Source organism: Vombatus ursinus, unplaced genomic scaffold (genome assembly GCF_900497805.2).
Source record: "Vombatus ursinus unplaced genomic scaffold, bare-nosed wombat genome assembly UNPS02010284.1, whole genome shotgun sequence".
NCBI lineage: Eukaryota > Metazoa > Chordata > Mammalia > Diprotodontia > Vombatidae > Vombatus > Vombatus ursinus.
In genome coordinates, this window is record NW_020950062.1 from 1,205,006 (window position 1) to 1,218,870 (window position 13,865).

At 41.1% G+C, this 13,865-nt stretch overlaps 1 protein-coding gene across 1 annotated transcript in view; it reads right to left on the reverse strand.

Annotated features, from left to right (window-relative positions):
- The window catches only part of ZHX2 (zinc fingers and homeoboxes 2), a 200,774-nt gene extending 187,262 nt beyond the window's left edge, over positions 1-13,512 (reverse strand). The window contains exon 1 of the mRNA XM_027854067.1: positions 13,271-13,512. The gene's annotated coding sequence lies outside the window, so the exon portion shown is untranslated. The remainder of the gene's footprint in view (positions 1-13,270) is intronic.
- Between the last annotated feature and the right edge of the window lie 353 nt (positions 13,513-13,865).

Below are 13,865 nucleotides of genomic sequence, written 5' to 3' on the forward strand. Positions count from 1 at the left end.
AGGAGAGAAGAAAAGTGTGGCAGGTTGTTGGAGGAGGCAGCTGGTTTCCCTGCCTACCTTGTCTGAGTAACTGGGAGACTGGCATGGCCACACAACTGGAGGCCGGACACCACAATCTCATCAGAATAAAGAGGCAGAGGAAAAGGACAAAGAGGAAGGGGACAAAATGATGGCAAAGGTTAGAGGATCACAGACTTAGAGATTCTCTCTGCTTTTAATGTCCCACATGCCTCCATACAGACTAGAAATAAGATGTCCTAAGTCAGGGGTTCTTAACCTATGGTTTCAGCTTGTTTTTAAAATATTTTGTTTTTTAAATGTTTTTAAAATATCTTAACTGTAATTTAAATTTATTTGGTTTCCTCTGTAATGCTATGTATTTTATGTTGTGCATTTAAAACCATGATTCTGAAGAGGGGTCCATAGTCTTCCCTAGTCTGTCCAAGGGATCTATGCCACAGACAGGTTAAGAAACCCTAAGCACACCCCTTTTGGTATGTGGCAATTACTCTGACATGGGATCTGAGGATTCTAGGTTGGGAGCTGGAAGGCACTTCAAAAACGATCTAATCTAAGCCTGCCCCATTTTTCACGTGAGGAAACTGAGGCCCAGAAAGGCTAAGCAACTTCTCCAAGGCCAGACAGGGAATAAGCATCTGTAATTTCCCTGGTATGGGTACCACCTCCATCAATTCCTTATTGGTGTTGTTGAATTGATGGAGCAGTTCAGTTCAATCAATTCAACAAGCATTAATTAATTGCTTGTGTGGAAGCCACCCGGCTAAGTGTTGAGGATAGAGGAACAAAAGAGTCCCTGCCCTCAAGGAGCTTATATTCTACTAGCAGAAAAGTGATTCAGTACCTGCTGGCCTGCCTTCTGACAAGTGTCCCCAGATTTGGCCAGCTGAACCTAAGGTAACAGATATCACTTTTCTTGCTGAGAATTCTGAGGTTGGTAAGACCTGCCTGAGCTTCTACTTCAATGTGAAACCGCTAGGAGGTCAGGATTACCTTTGTGCTATGAGGTTACAGAGTAGACATTTGTGGAGGAAAGGCTACCAAATGTATGAAAATAGAGAGTATACACTACAAGAAATGACAGAAGCAAAGGAAGACTTTTATGAACTCAGCAAGGGTGAAGTAACCAATATACAGAATAACGACGTAAATGGAAAAACAAAAACCAAAAACTGGAAGCAGTAGAAGTAATACATGACTAGGTTTTTTTTGGGGGGGGGGTTTGAAGTTGCTCCTAAGTAACTATTTGTATAGTGTTAATGGAAGCATGGATAATCTTCAAGGATAGCTGGATGGTGCTGCTAGAGTGATGGGCCTAGCGTCTCGAAGACCTGAGTTCAAACTAGGCCTCAGACAAATACTAGCTGTGTGACTCTGGGCAACTCACTTCACCCTGTTTGCCTCAGTTTCCTCATCTGTAAAATAGGCTGGAGAAGGAAATGGCAAGCTACTCTACTGTCTCTGCTAAGAAAATTCCAAATGGGGTCACGAAGAATTAGACACGACTGAAATGACCAAACAATGACAATATTAAAGAGGGCGTTTTGCCTCAGAGAAGAGCTGAGAAAATGAACCAATATTATTGCTTCCTTTCCAGAGCGGGGGAGCTATATGGGACCGTTGCCTCTGCCGTCAGCCTTGTTTGTGCGGGTTACTTTTGAGGAAATTTTTTTTCTCTTTATTTTTTATTCTTTGGATAGGGAAGGAAGGACGGATATATGCAGAAAAGAAAATTATATAAAAATACAAAACAGCAATACATTTCTTTAAAGGTAAAGAAAATGTGTACTACTGGACAAGCATTCCAAAAAGTCCAAAGACTTCTGTCCCATATTTACCAAAATATTCATAGTCACGTTGTTTGTAGTGCTATTTTTGCATAGCAGATCAGAAACAAGGTACAGTCAGTTCTGCTGTGACACCTGTTGAGAAACTCCAATTTGTTCCAACGAGATTGATTTATTAGGGAACATTTTCAGCATAGCTTGAATTTCAGGTTTGTTTCTCCTTGGTTTCTTGAGAAATATCGAGAGAACACAGAAAATTGCATCATTTTGAAATAGCTCAGTCTGTAATCCTTCTGATGCCCACTTTCATAAACAAACTTTGGGTCTCGGTCAAGGTGACAGGTCATGTTTATTGTATATTTTCTGGTGCAGCAGGAGCTGTGAGTGTAGATGGGCTGGTCCTCACCACTCTCACTCCCTTCTGCCATGGCCTCCGGCCTCCACGCCCAGAGTTACAGCCTGTCCAATTTGCTGTACAGCCTGGGACCCAGTGTGAGCAGTAGCCCAAGGCCTCTTAACAAGGATACTATTAATTATAATATTTATGTATCTCTTAACTGTTTAACAATGTATAAAAGTGGGCAACTGTTTCTAAAAATTAGGTTCCTATCTTTTTCTTTTATGTGTCACTGATGAAGTTTTTGAGCATTATGCCCCTAAACTACATTTCCCCCTATAAGCTCTACTTTTTTTTTTATTTTGAGATTTTATGCAGCTTGGTGCTTTTGGGGAACTCAAGATGACTTGATGTAGGAGAAACTGCCTGTAGGTACCCATGAACTATGGTTAGGGTTAGGTTGCATTTAGGGTTAGGGTTCTCACAAACTAAGGAATACGAATAGAATAGAATATTATTGGGAAGTAAGAAGTGATGAATACAAGAAATTCAGAAAAACAAGGGGCGATTTGTATGAACTGACCTGGAGTGAAATAAGCAGAACTATATACGAAATAATTAATAGAAATGTTAAACAAAAAAACCCCCAAACCACTAAAAAGAAGCCAACCTTTGGTCACTATAAAAACCAGCTTGGTCTGGGAGAAGGATAACAAAACATATCTCCCTCCTCTCGGCAGAGACACTAGTAAACTAGGGATTGGAGAAGTATTTTGCATCTACTGTCAGGCAAAGTCACTGTTTATCAGTTAATTGATTTTCGTTAACAAGGTATAGTACAATACTAGGGTGGGAGAAAGTATAATATCTGGAAAGGACTGTAATGTCCAAAAAGATATCAGTAAAATTAAAAAAAAAATAAAGGAAGACATGCTGAAATGAACTTCTCAGATAAATCCTCCTTCTACTTAATGAAGGAGTCACTCAATTCTAGAGGTAAAGAATGCTTGGAATCAGGAAGATCTGAGTTTGAATGCTGTCTCAGGCATTTACTAGCTATGTGGCTCATGGCAAATCACTTAAAAAAAAACAAGCAAACAACAACAACAATAACAACAAAACCCTCTGCTTGCCTCAGTTTCCTCATCTGTAAAATGAGGATAATAATAGCACCTATCACCCAGGGAGATTGTGAGGATCAAAACGAGAGAATATATTTAAAGTACTGTGCAAACCTGAAAGCACTTCATAAATGTTAGTTATTATTAGTATCTGCTCCTTACAATTTAAAACTATCTCGAAGTGTTCTCTTTTATATAGGTCTTAGTTTCGTCCCAAAAGCTTGATTGTAAGCTTGCTAAGGGAAGGAGATTATTTTTATACTTTTATATAAGTAATCATAATACCATAGGATTTGGAAGCTGTAAGGGACATTGAAGATAATTAAGAATTAATAAAATTAGTAAATAAAAATTAACAATAGCTAACATTTATACGGTGTCTGCCATATACCAGGCACTGTGCCAAGTGCTTTATATATATGAAATCTTTTGATCCTCACTGCAACCCTGGGAGGTAGCATCTACTCCAGTGGTCCCCATTTCATGGTTCTCAAAGTAGGATTTGTGACAAAGGGTTAATACCAAAAATTCTTTCATAGTGCCTTTAACAGTAAATAATTACAAGAATATTATGAGTAGTATGTATAATTACGCTAAGGGATTCATGACACATTTTTGTTTTTGTTGTTGAAAGGGGCTTGCGTAACAACAACAAACACTGGGAATGGCTGAGGTGACCCAACCTTCGCCTTTAACCGAGGAGGAAACAAAACCCAGCAGAGGGAAGAGACTCCATATCTCTCTGCACAGAAGCTGGCCCAGGACTTTGCAGAGTAAAGGATCCTTTACTTTCAATAACAACAGTTAATACTTGGGGCTTCAGGATTATCCAGTTCAAGATTAGGGCTATAGATTTACAGCTGCTAGAAGAGAATTTAGAGATTATCTTGTCCAAACCTCTTATTTGATAGATGTGGACCTTAGTTCAGCTCTTTGGGCAAATCCCTTAACCCCACTGGTCCTCAGTTTCCTTGTCTGTAAAATAGCCTGTAAGGCTTAAAAGGCATGATCCTATAAAAATAAGGGCCAGAGAGATTCCACAGGTGGTAAAATGTACAGTCAGAATCTGAACCCAGGTCCTTTGACTTCATTTTCAATTGCACTAGGCTGCCTCCACATACATTAGCTCACTGGACCCTTGTAACAACCCAGTGTGTTGGGAGTGCAAGTACCTTCTCTAAATTACAGATAAGGAAACTAAAACTTGGGAAGGTTGCAGGCCTTGCAGAATATCCAACAGTGGAGTCAAGTGGCAGATCCAGTATTTAAACTTCGCCCTTCTGATTGGAAATCCAAGTCTCTTTCCACTTGACCACAACGCTTAATAAACACCTGGTAACTGACTGGTTCCAAAGTACTTGAGTGTGAGGCAGCCCTGATTGGCTGGAATGATTCACGCCTGCTATTTAGGACACCTCTTCCTAGACCAGCTGCCTCTAAGAAAGTGTCCTAAAGTCACTGCTCAGAGGCATTTAAGGAGCATTCCTCAAGAGAGATTACATTGTGCAATGGGACAGTCGAATCAGGATCCTGCCTGGGGAGTTTCGCTAAGGTTTTTTGCAAAATGCTTTACAAATATTATGTCATTTGATCCTCACAACAAATGGGTTGTTTTCGTTTTCAGTCATTTCAGTCGTGTCCAACTCTTCGTGACTCCATTTGGGGATTTCTTGACACTGGAGTGGTTTGCCATTTCCTTCTCCAGCTTATTTGTTTTACAAATGAGGAACTGAGGCAAACTGGGTTAAGTGACTTGCCCAGGGTCACACAGCTAGTAAGTGTCTGAGGTCAGATTTGAACTCAGGAAGGTAAGTCTTTCTGACTCCAAGCCTGATATGCTACCTGGCTACCTCCTAGCTGAGACAGGGAGAAAGTTAAGTGAATGCCCCACAGTCACACAGTCAGTAAGTGTCTGAGGCCTTATTTGAACTCAGTTCTTCCTGATTAAATGTCTAAAACTCTAGGCCATGCACCACCTAGCTGCCTGTGAGTTCAATAGACAATCAATTCTCAATCACAGACTTGTGGCTTATTCACTATCAACATTTCATCCCCCGATGCTTCTCCCTACAACCCAGTATGCTGCTAATCACTGCTCCTGTCTAAGCGCTCCAGAAAGGCAAGCTTAGAATCACAGAATCTTAAAGCTGGAAGGGACCTTAGAGTCATTCCCATTTTAATCTACAAGAAGTAATTAGGAAGGTTAATAGGTTGTTTAAAAAGACATAAGGATGTTTCATCTCTTGACTCCTTTTCTTTTCGCTGGCTGTCTCCATTCCTAGAGTACTATTCCTTCTCAATTCCTGGCTGTTCTGGCTTTCTTCAAGACTCAGCTCATATCTCACCTTTTCCCGTCCCCTCGCCGATCGGGCTTTTCCTCATGTTACTTTCTATTTACATTGTTTATGTCTTGAAAGTACAAAGTGATTTGCATGTTGTCTCCCCCATTAGAACATGAGCTCCTGAGGACAGAGACCCTGTTTTTGCCTTTCTTTGTATCTTCAGAACTTAGCAGAGGGCCTAGGCTTAAGGGCTTACATAGTAATCCCTTAATAACTACTTGTTGATTGAATGATACCTCTAACAGATCAAGAATAGAAAGGACCATATGTATGAAAATATTCCTAGCAGCAAACACTTGGAAAAAAAGTGGTGCCCAACAACTAGAAAATGGTGGAACAAATTAGAGTATATGGATATGATGAAATATTATTAAACTTTAAGAAATGACAAAAGGAACAAGAAGCCTGAAAGGATTTGTATTCTGCGAAGCCTAAGAGGACCTGTATAAACTGATTATAGAGTGAAGTGGGCAGAACCAGGAAAACAATTTACAAAATGACAATTACATGGGAAAAAAGGAAAACAACTATGAAAATCAATACCATGACCAATCATAACTCTAGAAGACTGATGATGAAACATGTCACTTGTCTCTTAACTGAGAGGTGACAGACTAGAGATACAGAATAAGATATGGATTTTCAGATAAGACCAATATGTGACTTTTAAAAAACTATACTTACATAAGGGAAGGCTTTTTGTTTGTTTGTTTGAGATGAGGGGGAGAACTGCAGGATAGTGACAGTGATATTAAAAAAAAAGTGGGAGAAAAGAAAAGAACATCCATGAATGATTTTTAAAAAACAGAAAAGAAAGAGTAGAAGGAAGTTCAGAAGGGGACGGGGACAAAGACAAATCGGGCAGTCATGGAACTAACAAGTTAAATTTGACTTCTATAAAATAAAAAAAGCTACACATAGTAGGGAAAAAAATGAAAAAATGGTACATCAGAGCTCACAATCTTATTCACAATCCCCCCCTTTTTCTTTGTATAATTTAATGTTCACATTTGTTGGTGTATGTTTAGTTTGTAACAAAAAAAAGAAAAAATTTAAACCTGAAAGCAATGTAAAAAAAATTTTTTTAAAGACAAAAGGTATGTATGTGCTGAAGTCCCTTTCAAAGAAACTATCACTTGACCTTGGTATTATCTAGTCCCCTTTTCCCCCTCAATAAACAGACATGGAGAGTTGACCTCACAGCTGGAATGCACCGTCTCCCTCACCTCTTAGAAATCTCTTGCCTTCAAGTCTCAACTCAGAGACCATTGCTTTCTAGAAGTCTTTCCTGGTCCTGTTAGTTATTAATGCTCTCACCCTCCTCAATCAATCACTTCAATCATTGAGCCAGTCAATCAACACGCACCTACTAGAGGGGCGTGGGGAGGAATGGGCAGACTTATCAGGTCCTACTACTTGTTAGGCTAAGCACTATGCTAAGCACTTTACAACTATTGCCTCACCTGATCCTCAAGATAGCCCTTCTTGAAGTAGGAGCTATTATTATCCCCATTTTGTTAGTTGAAGAAACTGAGGCAGGCAGAAGTTAAGTGACGTGTTTAGGATCACATATCTAGAGTCTGAAGCCAGATTTGGTCTTAGGTCTTCTGACTCCAGGCCCAGTATTCTATCCACTGTGCCTCCTAAGCTGCCTCCAGTGCCAGGCACTAAGTTCAGCACTAGGGAGACAAAGACAAATGGGAAAGTCCTTGCCCTCAAGGAGCTTACATTCTATTTGGAGAGATAACATGAATATATATATATATATTATATATATATATATATATATATATTATATATATATAAAACTATGGACAAAATGTATATTAAACAAATCAAAGGTAATTCAGGGCAGCTAGGAGGTACAGTGGATAGAGTGCTGGGCCTGAAGTCTGGAAGACCCAAGTTCAAATCTAACCTCAGGCACTTACTAGCTGTGTGACCCTATGCAAGTCATTTCACCCTGTTTGCCTCAGTTTCCTCATCTGTAAAATAGGCTGGAGAAGAAAGTGATAAACTACTCTAGCATCTCTGCCAAGAAAAAAAAAAGGAGCCACAAAGAGTCTGACACAACTAAAAACAACTAAACAACAACAATAATTTGGGGAAGAAGGTATAAGTAGATAAGGAGATTAAGAAAGATAGCATTTGAGATGAGCTCTGAAGGAAACTAGGGATTTTCCTGGAATTACTTTTCTATGCTCATCTGTTTATGTATTGCATCCCCACCCCATCCCCCACCTCCAGAATGTGAATTTGTATGCCCAGTACCTAATACGGCTCTGTATATAGGAGGTATTTAATATAAATACTTGTTGCATTGGCTACCTAATAACACAAATAACAATCTCCATTTGGAGGGCATCTTTTTTCCTTGCCAAATGTCCAAAGCACAAAGAGTCAGAGGAGACCTCACCTAGTCCAACCTGTGCCTGAACAATGGGTTCTCTGTTCAACATTCCTGACAGGGAGCTTGCCCAGCTTCACAGACTGAATGCTTCTAGGGATGGGGTACTCACTACCTCTCAGAACAAGCCTTTCCACACTTACTGTCAGGAAGTTTTACCATCCATCAAGTTGAACTCTGTTGCCTTAACTTCCACTCATCGCTCCTAGCCTTTTGGGGCCAGAGAGAACAAGGCTAATTTCTTTTTTGTTTGTTTGTTTGTTTTTAGGCAATTGGGGTTAAGTGACTTGCCCAGGGTCACACAGCTAGTAAGTGTCAAGTGTTTGGTCTGAGGCCGGATTTGAACCCAGGTCCTCCTGACTTCAGGGCCGGTGCTCTATCCACTGCACCACCTAGCTGCCCCTGAACAAGGCTAATTTCTCTGCTGCACCTACTTGAAGACAATAATGTAACAATAGCAGCTAACATTTATATAATATTTCAAGGTATGTGAAACATTTTGTAAATATTATCTCACTTTATCCGCATAACAACCCTGGGAGGTGGGTGCTATATATTATTCCAATTTTACAGATGAGAAAATTGAGGCAGACAGAGGGGTTAAGTGACTTATAGAGGCATCTGGTTGCACAGTGAATGGAGCACTGAACTTGGTGTCAGGAAGGTTTGAGCTGGAATCCAGCCTCAAAAACTCATTAGCAGTTTTTCTCTGAGTAAGTCGCTTTACCTCTGTCTACCTCAATTTCTTCAACTGTAAAATGGGCATAATAAGACTTCCCAGAGTTGTGAGGATAAAATGAGATGTCTGGAAAGCACTCTGCAAATCTTAAAGTGCTGTGTGTGTGTGTAATGACAATTATTATTGTTTTTGTTGCTATTATTATTATGTTCTCCTTCTGCACCACCACCACCACTGCTATCACCATCATCATCATTATAGATGCTCTCCCTAAGTATTCTCTTTTCCAGGCAAAATATTCACAGGTGTTTTATCTATGGAGAGGCTGAGGCTCAACACTATTAAGTCACCTGCCTGTTACTACAACACTCACCATCTCCTTAGTCTCAGAAAGGCAGTATGGAAGAGTGAATAATGAGCTAGCCTCAGAAGCAGGAAGGCCTGGATGCAAATGCTGCCTTTGACACATACCAGCTGCCTCACAGTAGGCAAGGTATTTTATAGTCTCGGTGCTCTCCAAGATTATAAGTTGCAGAAAAGGTGCCAGCCTGTACTAAAGAGACAATTTCCTTATCGAGGAGTTTCCTGTATCATGGGAATCATAAGTCTAGTCTTCATCCTCCTCTCTGTTGTTCAATTATTTTTCAGTCATATCCAACTCTTCATGACCCTATTTGGGGTTTTCTTGGCAGAGATATTGGAATGGTTTGCCATTTCTTTTTTTTTTTTCAGGGGGGGGGGTAGGCAATGGGGTTAAGTGACTTGCCCAGGGTCACACAGCTAGTAAGTGTTATGTGTCTGAGGCTGGATTTGAACTCAGGTCCTCCTGAATCCAGGGTCGGTGGTCTATCCATTGCGCCACCTAGCTGCCCCCAGTTTGCCATTTTTTTCTCCAGTTCATTTTACAGAGGAGGAAACTGAGGCAAACAGGGTTAAGTGACTTGCCCAGGGTCACACAGCTAGTATTTGAACTCTGAAGCCAGATTTGAACTTGGGTCTTCCTGACTCCAGGCCCAGTGCTCTATCCACTCACTGCATCATCTAGTTGTTCTGCCTGAGCACAAAACCCTACGACAAATTCATAGTCTCCATTTCATTTTACAAGGAATGTTCTCCATCACCCAATCAGCCTAAAAACATCAAGCTGAGAATGAGTTCTGAAGTGGCCATGGTCCTATCCTATGAATGAGCCCCATAAGCCACATTACCTCTCCTAACTCCCCCTGTGGCCTGAGTTTAAACATAAAGACCTGAGCCAAGTGCAAAGCATCCCTTTCTGGTAATTTCAGCATACAGGGCTCCAAGCAGGGAGGTCCAAGCTTAGCATAAGTTTGCACTGTGTAATAAACATAATGAGAAATTTGGGATGGTACATCCCTGCCAAACTTCACTCCAAAGCTGGCCTCCATAGTCTTGGCAGGAAAAACTTTGTGCTGGGGGGGGGTGGTGGTTTTCAGAGAAGTGGATGGAAAAAACAAACTCACTCATGAGTGGTGATATTATAGTGGAGATGCAGACTTGCCTATTTGTTCTAATTCAGCTTAAGTCAACAAATATTTATTAAATGCCAACTATGTGTTTATGTTCTCTAACTTCTACTGGGCCCTTACCATAGCAAGGCAATCCTTGTATTTCTCTCTGATTGATTCCCTACCTTGCTTTCAAACAGCTTCTCTCTCTCCTCAAGACTCACACTTCCCTCTCTTCCATCCTCTCAGCTGAGGATCTCCCCTCTTACTTTACCAAGAAAATGGAGGCCATTCACTGTGAGCTCCCTCCTCTCCTCTTCTAAGCCCTTTATATCACCCTCCACGTCTTCCCCTCCACTCTGCCAGTCTCTGACAACCAAGTGGTCCTTCTTCTTGCCAAGGCCATCCACTTTACAGGTACCCTTGATCCCAATCCCCTCTTCTCCAACAGACTTCCACCATTATCGTCTACTGCCTTTAATATTCAATTCAATTTAATTCAATAAACATTTATCAACTGCTATTTCCAACACACTGAAAATGGAACTCACCTTCACCCCACAAACTCATCCCCACTCCCAAACTTCCCTATTTCTGAAGAATACAGCCATTCTCTTTCTAACTATTGGCTTTTTCTACTAACAACAAATATGCTCATGTCTCTCTCATCCTTAAAAATCTTCACTAAACCCTATATCTCCTTAGACTATAGTTCTTCCCCTCTCAGCCAAACTGTTAGAAAAGCTCTTGCCTCCATGTTCTCTCCCATCACTCCTCAACCCTTTCTAATCTTCATCTCCCAACAGCCCTTTATAACCCACCACCTGCTCTGCTTGGCTTTTCGACTTCTCAAATATCATGCTTTCCCCAGGATAAGCTCATCACCAGAAATTTCATCATCATGGAGACTGCTTGAACTTTAATAATCAATATCTCTTCAGTACTTTCAGCTGCCTCTTCCCTCTTTGGAGAGTGGATTTAAAAAACCCTCTTCAAACATTCCTTTATAGAAGGCACAGAATTCCCAACTCTCCATTTCCCACCTATTAGAGGGGTGTGGGGAGGAACGGGCAGACTTATCAGGTTCTACTATGTGTTAGGCACTATGCTAAGCACTTTACAACTATTGCCTTACCTGATCCTCAAGATAGCCCTTCTTGAAGTAGGAGCTATTATTATCCCCATTTTGTTAGTTGAAGAAACTGAGGCAGGCAGAAGTTAAGTGACGTGTTTAGGATCACATACGTGGAGTCTGAGGCTTGGTTTTGACTCCACAAAGATCATGGCCCCAGACTTAGGTACCATCTGCCTCACTCCCTTCCCCCCATAACTCTTGTCAGTTTCCCTCTGTGTACTGTCTTTCCCCATTAGATTGTAAGCTCCTTAAGGGCAGGGCCTAACTTTCTTTTTCTTATTTGTATCCCCAGTGCCTGACACATAGCAGGTGCTTAATAAATGTTATTGACTATTGTCTTTCTAATCTGCTTGCCAGCTCAACTAAAACGGCTCTCTTCAAAGTAACCAATGAATGATCTCTACATTGCCAAATCTAATGGTCTTTTCTCAAGCCTCACTCTTCTCGACCTATATGCTGTACTTGACATTGCTGAACATACTCTTCCTGGATACTTTCTCTGGATTTTCATGACACTGTTCTCTTGGTTTTCCTCCTACCTATCTGACCATTTCTTTTTAGTTTCCTTTGCTGGCTCATCATCTGTATCATACTCCCCATCCGTGGGTATATCACAAGGCTCTGGACTGGGCCACCTTCTTTTCTCTCTCTAGAGGCAACTATGTGATATTGTGGATACAGAGCTGGGCCTGGCGTCAGAAAGACCTAAGTTTGAATCTGGCCTCAGACATGTACTGGCTGTGTGATTCTGGGCAAGTCACTTCACCACTGTCTGCCTCACTTTCCTTAACTTGAAAATGAGGACAATACTAGCACCTCCGTCCCAGGGTTGAGAATCAAAATAAGATATATAATAGGCACCTAGCAGGCACTTAATACTTATTTCTTTCCTTGATGTACTCATCAATTCCTATCACTTTAATTATCATGTTTTTTCTGCTGTTACTGACATCTTACACTCCAAACTGGATCACCACAGACCATGCCTGGGTGGAGCTAGGCCACTCAGTTCTGTACTCCCAGGGACTGTCTTCACCTTCACCTCACATATTTTCTGATCTTCTCCACTCCCCCCTTCCAGCTCATGCTCTGAGAGCTGAAATCAAAGCACCACTAACATTGCAAGAGTGCACCAAATGGATTGTCCTATTTTTGCACTCACTACTTTGTGACTTCCTAGCCCATAATTCCCTTCCCTGGCTACCACTTTACCATAAGTGTTTTCTCTCCCAACAAAATAAAAATTCACTGAGGGCAGGAACAATTCCACTTTCATATTTGTACCCCCAGTGCTTAGCACAATTCTTGGCATATACTATATTTAAGTCTGTAATAAATTAGTTCTTCATTCATTCATTTTATGTAGATGACTCGACATCTGTAAACCTAACCCCAGTCTCTTTCCTGAGCTTCAATCCAGTATCAATTGAGATGTCCTATAGACAATCTCAAATTCACCATGTTGAAAATGGGCCCAATCTTTCCTCACAAACTCATCCCCTCTCTCAAACTTCTCTTTTTCTGTAGAGAGTAGAATGATTCTTCCAGCCTCCCATTTCTTAACCCAACATCACCTTAATTCTTTGATCTTCCTTGGTCCACATATGAAAACAGATACCAAACTGTGCTTTGACATCCCCAATATCTACAACTCCTCTCTAGTCACAGATCTACCACCTTAGTCCATCACATCTTGAGTGGCCTTTTGCAATGACCTTAACTGGTCTCTCTGTCTCAAGTTTTCCCCCAACTCCAAACCATCCTCCAGATAGCTGCCAGGGGAATATTCTTTAAGTTCAGGTCTGACCACATCAGTCCTCTACTCAGTATAACTCCAGAGGCTCCCTACTACTTCTCGGATCAAATATGCACTCCTATGTTTGGCATTTAAAGCTTTTCACAACCCGACCCCTTCCTACCTTTCATGTCTTACACATTCCTCCCTAGATGCACTCTATAGTCCAGTCATACTCACCTTGCTGTTCTTCACACATGACCCTCCAGCTCCCATTTCTGAGTCTTTGCACTGGCTGCCCCTCATGCCTGGAATACTCCATGACCTGGAATCCTTGGCTTTCTTTAAGGATTAGTTCGAGTCACCTTCTGCAAGAGGCCTTTCATGGACCCTCAGTTCCTAATAATTCCTTCCATGCCAAGGTAACTATGCATCTTCTTTGCATGTGTTTTGTATTTCTAGTGTCTTGCACACGTACCTGTCACACAGAAGAGGCTTAATAAATGCTTGATTGGTGTATTAATTGGATAGGAAGCCTCCTATGCTCTTTGGGCTATAGTAATACCTAACTTCTCAGTTATTGATCAACCCACATCCAAGAGACTAAAAATCCTCATTACAAAAACCCATCACAAGGGCAGCTAGGTGGCGCAGTGGATAGAGCACCGGCCCTGAATTCAGGAGGACCTGAGTTCAAATCCAGCCTCAGACATATGACACTTACTAGCTACGTGACCCTGGGCAAGTCACTTAACCCCCATGGCCCAACAACAAAAAAACAAACAAATAATAGAAACTAAAAACCCATCACACCAAGAGGCAGTGTTGACCTAGT